At 43.1% G+C, this 15422-nt stretch overlaps 1 pseudogene; it reads right to left on the bottom strand.

The window, feature by feature from the left end:
• Window positions 1-15296: 15296 nt before the first annotated feature.
• On the bottom strand, window positions 15297-15422 carry LOC139930040 (U1 spliceosomal RNA; annotated as a pseudogene).

Below are 15422 nucleotides of genomic sequence, written 5' to 3'. Positions count from 1 at the left end.
CAAACATACATGTATATCTTATATATAAGCATAAACATAATATCAGATACAACATCCCATATATCAAAATCTACATCACCTACGTTCAAAAATATTGTATTAAGTTAGGGGAAAAGAAGAAATCTTAAATTCATGTAAGAAATTGGGTTTTAACACTTTTCTATAAAAAGTCAGCTAGATCAAATCACAATAAGGAATAAATCACAATAAGGAAAGAAAGGAAAAAAACACACAAGGAAAAAAGACACACCTGTTGTTTAATTAAACATTTTTACAGATATGTGTGTCAGGGTCTAGAGAAATACCTACCGTATTTCCTGTAATAGTGGCCTGTAGTCAATTAAAAGCCGGGTCTCCGATAACGGCCGGGGCCGTCGTCGACACGAACAAATAAAGGCCGGTCTCAAATACAGGCCGCAGGAAAAAACAAAGGAAACAAGACTAGGTCAAAACCTAGTATATGGCTGCACCGTGTCCGTCTCCTCTCTTCGCCGCTGTCCTCTCCACCGCGCCCACGGCCCGCATTGATCCTCCCGATCCAAGCCCCGGACCGCCGCCGAAATCTCGGCCGGATCACCGGGAACACATCGGCGCCCAGGTTCAGTTAGCTTCAGTTAGCTTCAGCTAGCTTCAGCTTACATGCAAACAACGGTGGATACCGGTAAACTCCTGGTGCCTGTTTGTAACTGTAGTTTGTAGTAACGTACAAGTGCCACAAGATGGCTCGGCCGGCGGAAGTCTCTGGAGCATGCCGTCGTCGATTACCGTAATTATCATAATGCATTGCAGTAACAAAAAAACATCTACCTAACGTACCCCAACAGAAGCAGATCAGAAAACAAGGAGGCTTCGTACTAAAATATGAGCAAATATACTTATCAAACAGAGGGAATTAGAAATAAAGGCCTGTCTCTAATATAAGCCTGCTTCCAATAAAGGCCTGGTACCCTCTGCAGTTGAGGTAAATAAAGGCCCAGGCCACTATTAGAGGAAATACGGTATATATGTAGGGAGAGCCATCATGATACTACCACCATTTTTATTTTTTATTTTAGAGAAAATGTTTGATCTCATACTCTTGATTCAGACCTCTAGAGCCTCCAGAGTCTGGAGAGTGAAAATGAAAAACTTTCTCTTTAGAGTAAGAGGGTATTTAAATCGCCTCCTCTTCTCGGAGTTCTAACATGCTCGATGCCAATGTATCTGAGAGAGGCCACTGGGTGATTTGCCTCTCTGAAATGCACTGCCACCGGGTTACGTTGGTCCTGGGTACGGATGCAGCTCCTGTGCTCTGCTACCCTGGTGACCCACATCACAAGCGTGCAGATGAGCCTGAGTGTACTGTCCGGCCAAAACAGCCTGAGGCCGCTGTCCAGCCCAAGCAGCATGTGTCCACTAGCCAGCCCACAGAGTCCCCGTCCACAACCAAGGGTCATGATTATCCCGTGGAATCACCTCTGAGTGACTCCCCTGTAAGTGATATTCACATTATATGCAAACAATGTAAATGAGAACAATTTGTTTTACATGTTTTTTAAATTGGTTTTATGTTTTAACATTACTTTGTACACAATAATAACCAAATGTTTTGTATGCATTATGTGTTTTGCAGGTGGAGCTAGAGGGTTGGGTGCGTCCGTGGGAAAACCCCAATGGCATCCCATCTGCCGACATTTCCTGGCTCAAAGAGGACACAGAAAGAGGGCTGTTCACCCCCGTTCAAATCTACAAGGACAACACTGGTCTGTTCAAGAGGCGACGGGTGATGAAATAAGACCGCATGTGGTTTTACCCACCAGAACCTCCCGGCTATGTCAGGGGTGCTCTGCCAACTCCACAACTCTTTTTTCGGAGCCGCGTCTTTGTGTGGCACCCTGTGTGGAGGTACTCCCTGAAGTGTCCTCGAGGTGATGAGTGTGTGGGTAGAGGACGGAATGTGCACTTCTACAAGTCTGGCTACCACCACCGGGTATAACTCACTTCACCTGTGTTAGAGTTATTACATTACAGTTGAATATTTATTACTATGTATGTAAACATGCAAGAAAAAAAAAAGAGCACAGAAAGTCATATGCTGCTATTGGCCTTTATTTGATTTGATTTTTTCCCCACAGGTACGTCACATCAGTGATGTATCTGGTTGGTATGCCATGCTGACGGAGGTCCTGTGCTGTGGACAGTGCCTCAAGGCAGCCAGGAGCGGAGAAGGTGGCTCAATGGGTCGGTGGCTTGCGTGGGATCCCACTATTTTATCACAACTTAGCAAGGCTCATCAAGCTGTTCCCTGCCATCCTCACCAGCAAGTGAGTATACTGAACATAATACTATGCTGAAGGAGTGGTGTATGACTGGAATGGGGAACAGAGATATTCATGTCGACCACGCCGACCTACACGCTTTAAAGCAACAGGTGCTACCAGATTTTCTACCGACAGCGAGATGGATACGTCAGAGGGAAGTGAGGCCAAAAACCAACGGAGAATCCCACAGTCTTTTTTGGCCAACGCTCTCCCTCGTCAAAGAAGACGAGGAGGGGCACAAGGGGGCAGAGGAGGAACCCCCCAAGCAGAGCTACCTCGCCACTCGCAACACAACATGAACAGACGGTGATCAATATATCGGGTCAAAATCTAAACCAAGCTGAAACACATGTACTCAATAAAGGTCTCTCTTTCTCCCCTACAAGTTCTGTGGATCTGTTTAAATTGAAAGTGGACTGTTTCAAGTTCATCAGATCTTTACATCTCAAACATTTCTTCTCTCCCAGATCCAATGTCCTCACTAATGGAAATATATTGAGTAGAAACACGGAAACTGTGAGTATACAAGTAGATAATAGAGAAGCTACACCATTCAAAAAGAAATCTAGGTTTCTACCTTCTTCTAACCTTAATCCAGCTATTGTCACCTATAATAACCTTTTGGAAAAAGAATTTGATAAGATTTGTAAGAAAAGAGTTCCCTACAAAAATAATCTTTCTAAAAATGAACTCAAAGCTTTACAAAACTTGGAAAGTAGAACGGATATTATCATCCGCCCTGCGGACAAAGGGGGTTCCACTGTTGTGATAAGCCATGAACAATATGATAAAGGAATTAGATCACTACTCACAGACAGAGATAATTATACCCCCCTTAATTCTAATCCTACTGAATGCATTAAAGAAGAAAATGACACATATATAGAAATGGCGTTCTCAAGAGGTTGGATTACTGACAAAGAGAAATAATTTTTAACAGTTAAGTATCCTATATGCTCTGTATTTTACGGCCTACCCAAAATACATAAATCCCTAGTGAATCCCCCTCTTCGTCCTATTGTTTCAAGTATTGGTTGCCTAACCGAACCTTTATCTCAATATGTTGATTTTTTCCCTAATTAATTTTTATTGACACTTACTGAATTAATTTATCTAAGAACTTCTTTCAGTATGCTGGCTCTTCAGAGCCAGGGCGTGAGTATGGGCAGTTCCTTCTCGCCATCCTATGCCTGTTTAGTTATGGGCTTTTGGGAAGAGAAGTTCATCTATAATGCCTCTTCTAACCCCTTCCACTCAAAGATCTCTCTGTGGCGGAGGTATATTGATGATATATTCATGGTATGGAATGGTACCTTAAATGAGCTTAATGCCTTCATAGAGTACATTAATTCTACTTCGACATTGCTTTCTTTCACTTCAGAATTTGATTTTGTTAAAATAAATTTTTTGGATCTCACCATATATAAGGGCAGCGATAATACATTATGCTCAACGATCTACAGAAAACCCCTCAGTAGAAATACGCTTCTTAGAGCGGATAGCAATCACCCTAGAAGATTGATTCAGAACATACCAGTGGGTCAATTTCTACGCCTTCGCAGAAACTGTAAAACAGAGGCAGAATTTGAAATGAAATCCATAGAAATGAAAGAACGCTTTCGCAGCAGAGGATATTTGGGCCTAGACATTAACTCAGCCTACCAAAAGGCGACACGTACCAATAGATCTAGCCTATTGGTTAAAAAGCCACGTGAGCCCTCCTCTCGACTCTGCTTCTCTACAGAATTTTCTCCTACGGCAGGCGAGATCAGAAACACAATATTAAAACACTGGCACGTTTTAAAAACAGACCCTGCCATGAAAGATATTTGTTCAGAACCTCCCCTTATCACTTTTAAAAGGTCTCGCTCCATAAGAGACAGAATAGTACACAGCATGATCCAGTCCTCCTCCCCTCGAACCACTTGGTTACCAAACCCACCTCTAGGGTTCTATAGATGCGGTAACTGTGTTCACTGCTCTAATTCAAGTGAAACTAAATATTTTTCTCATCCCCGTACGGGTAAAAAATGTAACATCAAATCTTTCATAAATTGTAATTCTACACGTCATATATATTTTGAAATGTCCATGCGGGCAAGTCTATGTTGGTCAAACTAAACGCCCTCTAAAACAAAGAATAGCTGAACACAAGACTGCTATCCGCACTAAAAATATGGACTATGCAATCGCACACCATTATATTCAATTTAATCATGGCTCTCCTGCTTCTCTTAAATTCTGGGGGATCGAAAATATTACACCATCCCCTAGAGGTGGAGATATTATTAATAAATTGCTATGCAGAGAAGCTTTCTGGATCACTGAACTTAACACTGTTGAACCATCAGGACTTAATGAGGAGCTAAGCCTTACTTGTTTTTTTATAGCCTTGAGCCAAGCCCTACTTGTTGTTTTTTATGTAGCCATACTGCTTGAGACAGGCTATATATGATAATTACTGATACAATACGATGCGTGGTTAGTTTATGGGTGGATGTAAGGTCATGTATCTTTTATGTCTCCTTTTCTTTATTATTTAATAATCAAGAACCCTATTTACATGCAGCCTACTGACCCCTCTTCACTTTTCCAGCCTATGCTGTAGTAATTCTTTATTAGGAGAGTGTTGGTTTTGATATTCAGTGGGCTAAGATGCATCGTTTTGATGCAGGCTATTTATTGTTGTTGCAGTCTGTGGTTACTGTTGTAATGTTATGAATAGATATTTTCTTTTTTTTTTCATATTTACTTTCTCTTTTCTCTTTTTAATACTGCATAAGAGAGAACCTTGTTTTCATGCAGTTTATTGTCCCCTCCCCTTTTTCTCCCTCTTCCAGCCTATGCTGTAGTAATTTCTGATGAGGGGAGGTTTGTTTAAGATATTGAATGGACTAATATATATCGTTTCGATACAAGTTATTTATTATGGTTACTGATATCTTGACACAGTTTATTGGATGTGGTTACTGATGAAATATCATATTTATGTATCTATTTATGTATTTACTGCTCTTTTTTGTTGCATAGTTGGGAACCCTGCATGCAGCTTGTTGTCCCCACCCCATTCTTCCAGCCTGTGCTGGATTAGTCCCTAATTAGGGGAGGTTATTTAAGAGAATACAAGCCTTTGTACTGTTTGAATCTGATGAAGACACAAGTCTCTCCTGATACAAGATTGCTCTGAGAGCACCGGACAGGCCTACTATTTCTTGTGAGTTGGTTGAAGCGCGTTAAACCATATATTGCAGTATTGTTTTGTTTTTATTCAGTTTTAAATTGAACAAATTTTCACACTGTTGTAAAATGATTAAGAAAAATCACATATCAATAGAATTTAACAGAGGTTATCACATGCAAACATGACATTTTTTAGGTGGTGAAGAAGCTGTCTGGGGAGGGTCAAGCCTCAGCTGAGTGGTTCACCAGCATCGGAAACGAGCACTCCCAAATAGTTTCATTTGTGCTGACCTGTGAGGAGTCTGCTAAGAAGCTGGAACCGATGTGCCGTGGAGTCATGGAAAGGTTCCGGCTGGCCAATCAACCTGTCCCCAAAATCTTATACATGGACCGTGAGTGTTGCCGTGCGCAGGGCCCAACAGCGTTGGAGACTTTGTTCCAGCCTTGGGTGGACAATGGGATGGTTGTGCGTCTGGACATCTTCCACTGGATCCACCGGTTTGACACAGCCATACGCACAGAGTCTCACTCCAAGTACGCTGTGTTCAAGTCTGCTCTAGCTGGGGCAGTGCTGGTCTACAACCGCACAGACCTGGAACTGCTCATCAAGGCCGTCAGAGCCAAGGACCCGGCAACGCTGAAGTCTGTCTCAGATGAGGATGTTGTCCGCCACTACATTTCCAGGGAGCAGCTCAAACACCATGTGCGGAGGGTCACACTCGGGGCTCAGGAAACATTCCGGCTCATCCACCTGGCCATTGAGGAGCTGAAGGGTCCCCCCTGGGCTGGACGAGAGTGGAGTGAGCCTCTTCAAAACACTTGGTATAAAAGATCTCATACAAAAAAGTTATTACAACATCGATACGGCTAGTGTAGCATACAAAGTGAACATAACACACTGTATGTATGTATTTATGTATGTGTATTTACAGAGGCCATTGATGAGATGTGGGCAGGCCAGCAGCGACACCTGGGGCCTATACTACGAAGCAGGATTTGGGGTTAGCGAGGTAACTTCAGGTTTAACCCTGGCTTTTCCGTCTCACGAAGGTGGTTCACTTTTAACCGGGGTAGATCACCATGGTAACTTATGCTGCACGGCTAACCTGCTCCGGAGCAGGTTAAGTTCAGGGTATCGGATCAAAACGTATGAAAGGCCGCCTTCTGACCAATCAGCTCTCTGGAAACAGGGAGTCACCATTCCTACAGGATCCCGATATGAACAAATATACAAATGAAAATCCCAGTAAAAAACTGAAACCTGTTATTTTTGAATTAACAGACAGTAAGAAGTGCTGTTCGCAGGGCGACGTGTTTACAGACCAGTAGAATCACGTTGTTTTCCATGATAACGTATTATATCGGAGATATAGCAGGTAGGCTACTTAATTGACCATATTATTAATGGATTAAAGTTACTGTTGCATATATTAATTGCGCTGACTTTATTTAATTGGATTTCCAACAGTGTTTGGTTCAATGTCGGCTATTCATATTCCATTACCGCAGCCCTGAAGAACAAGAGACCGACTTTATGAATAGAAAATCTTTTTACAGCCTCAATGTGTCCACAAAATATTTTATCAATGAAAAATATGCCCACTGTGTCCTAATGACGGGGCAGTTCCTCCAGTAGTCCTCTCTAGCCTTGGAAGCAGAAACAACTTTTACTTTTCGCGGTTATGTTTTGTAATGCTGACAGTTATTCATTATAAGAATTTGTTCTTCTTGAGAGAAGAACCCAATGTTAGTAGCTATCCATTTCTTTCCGATACCCATGTTGAAAATGTCAGCAGGAAATATTAGGGCTTATATCATCTTATAATTAGGTCTATTGCTTATGGCTTTTATTGTTTGATTAGCCTATTTTATTATTTTCGCCTATTTTTAGGCTATTAGTTATTTTTATAGTTTTGCGCTTATATTCTATGTCCTTTTCCCCACTGAATCATATTACTTTTGCTGCACAACTATCTAATTTCCCCACGGGGATCAGTAGTTTCATCTTATCTTATCCGAATTGTCTGATCTGGATCTGTCCATGTTGCAAGTGATTGGCTATTTGTTACAAACCCCGCCTCTTTCATGTGAATGCGCTCATAGCTGGATAGGTAAATCCTGGGTTGACAGAGCCAGTTGATATCCAGCTACGTGAGACCGGTTATCTGGATCGCCAATGTTAGGTTTAGTGAAGCCGGCTAACTCAAACATACCCTGACTTTGTTGAACTTGCTTCGTAGTATAGGCCCCAGGAGTGCATCCAGGATCCACCAGACATGAACATGTATAGGGTGGCACGTACCACAACCGTCAACAATGTGGATGTGCCCTACTACAAATGCCTGCGTGGAAGCAACAGCCTGGAAGGATTCCACAAAGCTCTACATGATTCTAGGTACACAAGTGTAGTCTGTATACTTGTAACAAATTAAACATGTGACCCTGTCATTATTCTAATACCTTTTATTGTGATGTTCAACAAAAACTTGCTGGGAAAAATTGTGAATGTGTACCGTAAAGTTACTGGTGTAAATTTAAATGATCTTTGCCACCTGTACCAAGTCAGAGCCACACAGAAAGCTCAGGTCATCTTATTGGACTCCCAGCACCCTTTACACAGTGAGTTTAATTTGCTCCCCTCAAGGCGGAGGTTTTACCACCCTAGAGGTAACACTAACAGATATATGAGGTATTTTATTCCATCAGCTATTGGTTTTTTAAACAAATTGGGACTGTGACTATCTGTGGATGTGATACGGTTCCCCCCATCTTTCTTTCATTCTTGCTGCCTCTTCTGATGGTTCTGGTGACAAGTGACAACGACAACAGTGATGTTGGCGCTAACTGTGTACTTGTGTTTATGTCTTGTGTGTATGTCTATATTGTATGTATATATTGTATGGATACCATTTCTACTGCTGTTTGCAAGCCAAATTGCCCCTCGAGGACATTAAAGCTTTACTCTACTCAGGTCCCCACTGTGCAGCATGGCCCTATCAGGTTTACCTGATAAGTGGCATTGCACAGTGGAACTCAGACAGGAGCTCGGATGCCGTGTTTGGTGGCAAAGGACGGCACCACAGGACCTACTCGGCACCGCTGATTGACCGCCTCAACACCCGCTGTCGGCAGCTGTTCGGAGAGACTGTGGAGGAGAATTTCCTGGCCCCTGCTGATGTCCCTTCCAACGAGCTGCTCGGGTTGGAGTACCTGTTCAGCCAGAGCACGGGTGAATCTGGACCCTTCTCTCTTCAGGACATTGTCAACGATGGACCTGGTCCAGAGGAGGAGGTGGTTCAGCCTGGGCAGCCCGATCCAGATCCAGAGGCAGACGAGGCGTACCAGAGCGACGTGGAGGCACATGACGATGTGCTGGATGCCGTCCTGCCCCACATTACGCTCACCAGCGACAAAACCTCCACTGTTCACCCTCCGGCCTTTGTGAGTAACTGTGTCTGCTAGAATGAAATACAATGCACTGGTTGCTGGACAATGTACGCATTTGAACTTACCGCATTCGTATGGCAATTTTTTAACAGGAGGATGCCTGCAGTCCAAACCCTCTTCCTGGCTTTCAAAAGTTGGAAATGTTCTGCTCTGTGCTGGTGGAGATTGGCCTGACAGAGGACAAGCTGTCACTTACCACTGAGCAGAGGAAGGTCCTCGAAGTCTGGAATGCAGTGGAGGAGCATGACAAGCAGCCGCAGCAGTTCAACCAGCTGTACAGAACACACTGGGGCAACACCCTCTACTGCCGCATAAAAAGGGATGATCTTGTTGATGCTGCTGTGATACAGAGGGTAAAGATGGCCAAGCGCTATGCACCAGCACAACAGGACATCAGTGCTCAGCACAACAGGCTGATGTACACACTGGTGAAACTGTTGTGGTTGCGCTCACCTCAAGGGTCTCGCAGCAGTCCTGAGAAGAGCACCATCTTGAAGGCGTACGAGCGAATCCAGCACCGGATTTTGGTGGAGGATCCAGTCCTGCGCAAAGCAGGCATTCCTCTACCAAAAATTAACATCAAGACTGTGCGGGACTTCATCCGTCGCCAAGAGAGGCTCCTCAACATGCACGCCACAAAACAGCCATCCACCATCACAAAGACCACCTCCAACTCATCTGCAGACCTACCTCCAGCACCACACCAGCCAGCAGTCCTCCCTCCACCAGACTACCCCCTGATGGAATATGTGCCCACACCCAGCACGGCAGGGACAAAGGTGTTAAAGGGAAATATGGTATATGGTATATTGTATAAATATGGCATCCATATAAGATTTTGGGGACAGGTTGATTGGCCAGCCGGAACCTTTCCATGACTCCATGGCACATCGGTTCCAGCTTCTTAGCGGACTCCTCACAGGTCAGCACAAATGAAACTATTTGGGAGTGCTCGTTTCCGATGCTGGTGAACCACTCAGCTGAGCCTTGACCCTCCCTGGACAGCTTCTTCACCACCTAAAAAATATGTCAAGTTTGCATAATGTGATAACCTCTGTTAGATTCTATTGATATGTGATTTTTCTTAATCATTTTACAACAGTGTGAAAATTTGTTCAATTTAAAACTGAATAAAAACAAAACAATACTGCAATATGTTTTGCATCATACAGTATGGCATTATGTTTTGATTTACATACTTTCTTGGTGGAATCCATTTTCAGCACAGTGCCAAAAGTGGAGAGGATCCGGCTCCGGTAATCCTGCACATTGTTGGCCTCTGCCAGCAGGAAGGCGTGGCGCAAGAGCAGCGCGGAGGGAAGCTCTCTTGGAGGAGGTGGAGCCTGGAATGTGTGTCTAAATGCAGAGACAATCCCTCCGGGTTCCGCTACAGTCATGAGGAGTGTGGTGTACAGGTCCTTACGTTGAAGGTACTCAACGTGATTCTCCTGTATCTGCCGCCACACCTTGACCATAGTGTTCCCTTCAGTCCAGTCCCTCAGAAGGCGCACAACATTCCTATCCACACCACGCCTGTAAGTAGAGTCACAATCACTATGTTGAGGTTGATTTGAGTGACTACTTTCAAGTTTGTTAAATGCACACATTATGTTCAGTATACTCACTTGCTGGTGAGGATGGCAGGGAACAGCTTGATGAGCCTTGCTAAGTTGTGATAAAATAGTGGGATCCCACGCAAGCCACCGACCCATTGAGCCACCTTCTCCGCTCCTGGCTGCCTTGAGGCACTGTCCACAGCACAGGACCTCCGTCAGCATGGCATACCAACCAGATACATCACTGATGTGACGTACCTGTGGGGAAAAAATCAAATCAAATAAAGGCCAATAGCAGCATATGACTTTCTGTGCTCTTTTTTTTCTTGCATGTTTACATACATAGTAATAAATATTCAACTGTAATGTAATAACTCTAACACAGGTGAAGTGAGTTATACCCGGTGGTGGTAGCCAGACTTGTAGAGGTGCACATTCTGTCCTCTACCCACACACTCATCACCTCGAGGACACTTCAGGGAGTACCTCCACACAGGGTGCCACACAAAGACGCGGCTCCGAAAAAAGAGCTGTGGAGTTGGCAGAGCACCCCTGACATAGCCGGGAGGTTCTGGTGGGTAAAACCACATGCGGTCTTATTTCATCACCCGTCGCCTCTTGAACAGACCAGTGTTGTCCTTGTAGATTTGAACGGGGGTGAACAGCCCTCTTTCTGTGTCCTCTTTGAGCCAGGAAATGTCGGCAGATGGGATGCCATTGGGGTTTTCCCACGGACGCACCCAACCCTCTAGCTCCACCTGCAAAACACATAATGCATACAAAACATTTGGTTATTATTGTGTACAAAGTAATGTTAAAACATAAAACCAATTTAAAAAACATGTAAAACAAATTGTTCTCATTTACATTGTTTGCATATAATGTGAATATCACTTACAGGGAGGTGACTCAGAGGTGATTCCACGGGATAATCATAACCCTTGGTTGTGGACGGGGACTCTGTGGGCTGGCTAGTGGACACATGCTGCTTGGGCCGGACAGCGGCCTCAGGCTGTTTCGGCCAGACAGTACACTCAGGCTGCTTGGTCTTGTCTGTGGGCCGGGAACCCTGGGACTGGGAATCCAGAGACTGACTGCTAGTCTCGCCCATGAATGGGGACTCTTGGGACTTGAGCAAGTCTAAGAATTTACCTAAGAATTACTCTAAGAATTTAAAATTCTTTATTTAAGAATTTTTTTTTATTTTAAGAATTTTTTTAAAAACGGTTTGATGTCTATTAACTCTGTATCTCACTTACCTTCCACAGCCTGGCTTGCAGCTACCAGTTCAGTGTCATCACCTGACCATGATGAAGGATCACACTTGGAGGTGCTTGCCTGCGGTTGCTGGACAACAAATGTAATGTAACTATCTAGATTTTATGACGTACCAGTTTTTAATTACCAAAAGCAAACAAACACTTTCAGCCGAAGTGCTTAAAATATCAGTAATTTGAACAATTTTCATTTACTATGCTATTTTGCTCTTCCTGTTTCATAACAAATAAATAATCAAATCAATATTTACTTGATCCTTGTCATGAATATATTTTCTGAACCTCTTCATCTGCACGCTTGTGATGTGGGTCACTGGTGTGTTCAACCACCTCCTCACAGAACTGTTTGCCTTCTTTATTATCTCCCTCTGCTCATCACTGAATTGCTCTGGCCTGTCCTTTTAGGTGTGGTACTGGCTGTAGAGTTCCCACATCTCTTGAAAGGTGTGATCCTCAAACCCTCTCTGACCGTAGATACACCTGTCGATGTTGGCTTCAAGGAGACTGGAGACTTGTGGGAAGCTCTCTGCATATTCTGTGAGGTAGTCTTTCACCCACTGGTTCACAATCTCTCCCTTTCTATGTGGGTTTGTCACCTCTGATCTGTGCTTGTCAAGCACGCTGGAATCATATACATCAACTTAGTACCGTCATCATTAATATCACTGCAATTGTGATAATGAGTAAAGAAACTTTGCAAAGATGAATAATAAACACTGATAATAGCCATAGTTTTGTGCAAACAGATATACAGGTAATTTATTTTAAGCATGCCATCAAAATGGTATTTAAAATGCATAGCCTGCAATGGTATTAAATATAATATGCTTACTACTTCATGTAGCCCACATCGTTTGCCACAAGCCAGTGGAATGGTGCATTCTCATACTGGCCAAATGGCACCACCAGCTTTCCCAGGCACAGCTGACGCGACAGCGCGGGGATACCCTCTGCTCGAAGGAGCTTCTCTGCGTGGGCCAGGGCAGTGGCCTGGTTGAGCAGCTCTTGTGGAGGTTTGGGGAAGACCATCCTTTTATCCCGATAGTAACGAGCCTCTTTGGTCGCCATCAGTACGGCCTGTTGACGATTTGCAGGGGCATCTGGCTTGACGACGCGGATTACTGGGGTTGCCATCTTCAGTTGTAGCTACTGAAATACACTTAGATACAGTAACACCACCACAACAGCAGCAACAACAACAAAACAACATTATTATTATAATTATTTATATAATTATATTTTTTCAGAGCCGCGTCTTTGTGTGGCGCCCTGTGTGGAGGTACTCCCTGAAGTGTCCTCGAGGTGATGAGTGTGTGGGTAGAGGACGGAATGTGCACCTCTACAAGTCTGGCTACCACCAACGGGTATAACTCACTTCACCTGTGTTAGCACAGAACAGAAGAAAGCACAGAAAGTCATATGCTGCTATTGGCCTTTATTTGATATTATTATAATTATATTATTATTCCTTGGAATATACCCCTATACCATATTCCATATACCCCTGCCATAGCCATAGCCTGGGAGGCAGCGCTGCCTTACAGATAACATTGGAGGCAAAAAACACACAGAGAAATCATTGTAGTTGTTATATTCTCCTGTCTTGGATAACATAGGCCATGGTATTTTGTGCTAGTGGGTGTTTTTTGACAGCAGGGAAAAATGATAAAAAAACGAAGGTGTAAAACCTCAAAAATACAGTCTCCCTGACCTCTGAAACACTGAATAAGAGTTAATTACCTATTTATTAATGAGTGATGGGTTGTTTTTGGAGTTCAAGATTTGGTATGGTAACGTATAGGTCAAGGTAAACTTTATTATCCCAGATAGGGAAATTCGGGTGGTCAAGGTGCAGAAGTAGGCCTACAGTATAGAGATTAATAACAAGGCAATGTTTAGGCCGGGTCAAAAAAGACCGGGTGTCGTTGCACACCTAAAACCGCCAACGGGTAAAATTGACCCGTGCACGTAGCCTCTGCATTCTTTCACTGTATTAAGGCAATGTTTTCACGAATACATGTCTAAAGTCACAAAATTAGTATGTTTAATCATCACCTGTGTTTTTGTCCTGGACGCCCTCACTTTTCCCGGAGGTTGATCGCTGTCAGATGACCCGTCAGAGGAGTCAACCCATGACACGTCGCTCAGTCCTGATACCTCTCCACCATCAGACTCTCCATCACTCTGCCTGTGTGGCATCCATGAATCTCTTTCTTTTGTCCATATTGACTTTAAACGCGCAAAATTAATTGCGCGAAAATAGCCATATTCTATAGCGGGTAAATTTTATACGCTGGCGATTATAGAATGCCCATTTTTTAAATCTGTTTTTATCTTTACTGTTTTTAACAATAGGGGATGCTACATAACACAATTTTAGGACAAGTCAAAGACTGGGGTACTTACCCTGTGGCGGTTCTAGTGTTTAAAGAATTCCGATTTCGAGCTTTGCTGTTGTTTTGCTGCTACGCTAAATTCAGATTTGCATATCGACGTGTGATTGTTAGTCTACAGTGTCTACAGTCGAGACATATGATTGGTAGTCTACAGTCGAATTCTACGATCCAATTGGGAGTCTACAGTCAGTCTACAGTGAGTTAGACCAATCAGAACGCGTAACTGTCTACAGTGACTTAGACCAATCAGAACGCGTAACTGTCTACAGTCACTGTAGACTTTGCACTACCGTAGACTCGTCGAATTCCCCAAATGTGGGAATCTCGACTGCATAATTTCTGGTAGTGGGGGACTGCGTTCGCGCTCTCCCCTGTATTCATGTGGGAAAAAAAGATAATATATAGCTAAGACATTCACTGTTTTGTGGGTGGTAGTATTTAACTACGGTATAGTATCATGTACTTGTAATTATGGTACAGTGCGTATTATTAAAGAGAATGATGAACAAAATAATTCGATACACTTTAAGTTATTGCTTATAGTAAGTAGTGTTATGCTATATTATTGTATTTTATTCTACTTTCCCATCATACATTGCCGTGCTGTATCAGTTTCCCTAAAATGGCTTGGCAGCAGTTTTAGGCGCTGCTCTGCTGAAGAGTACATAAAATATTACCTGAAAATCATTTCCTTGATCCTTAGTACTATCATTAAACAAATATATATTAAGACAACCCTCAAATGTTAATGCTCAAATGGAATTATAGTTGAATCTAACTTTGTCATCTTACACTTTTAGTAGGGTGACACCACACATCACAAAAAATGATGAAAGAAAGTGATACACAAAATGGCATCTGTGCTCGCAGTAAATAGTGGTACATGATATACAAACACATTGAATAATAAGAGAAACCCATAAGGGATAATGGCTTTCTTCTGGATTCACCTCATCAGGGCACTAAATGAAGAGTAAGTGTGCTCAATATTTTGTATATTTGGTGAATATACTATATTTATAAATCTATATACTGATTATTTTAATAACAACATTCTGGTGCTCACAACATAGTTTGACCACTATGTTGCACTGCCATGCTCAGTTTAGGTGCTGTAGACTTTAGACCAATTACGTTCAAGACAATTGCACTACGGTACGGCCCACCCCCATTCGCAGGGGTCAGCACAACCGGAGTGCAATGGCTGAGCCTCGCCCTGGGTGAACCACCTTCTTGATCATGGTATCTCCCCTGCCAGGTAAGTAT

The sequence above is a fragment of the Centroberyx gerrardi genome, chromosome 23, assembly GCF_048128805.1.
Source record: "Centroberyx gerrardi isolate f3 chromosome 23, fCenGer3.hap1.cur.20231027, whole genome shotgun sequence".
Taxonomy (NCBI): domain Eukaryota; kingdom Metazoa; phylum Chordata; class Actinopteri; order Beryciformes; family Berycidae; genus Centroberyx; species Centroberyx gerrardi.
The sequence above is the reverse complement of the archived record's forward strand: the minus strand, read 5'-3'. Positions and strand labels throughout refer to the sequence as shown.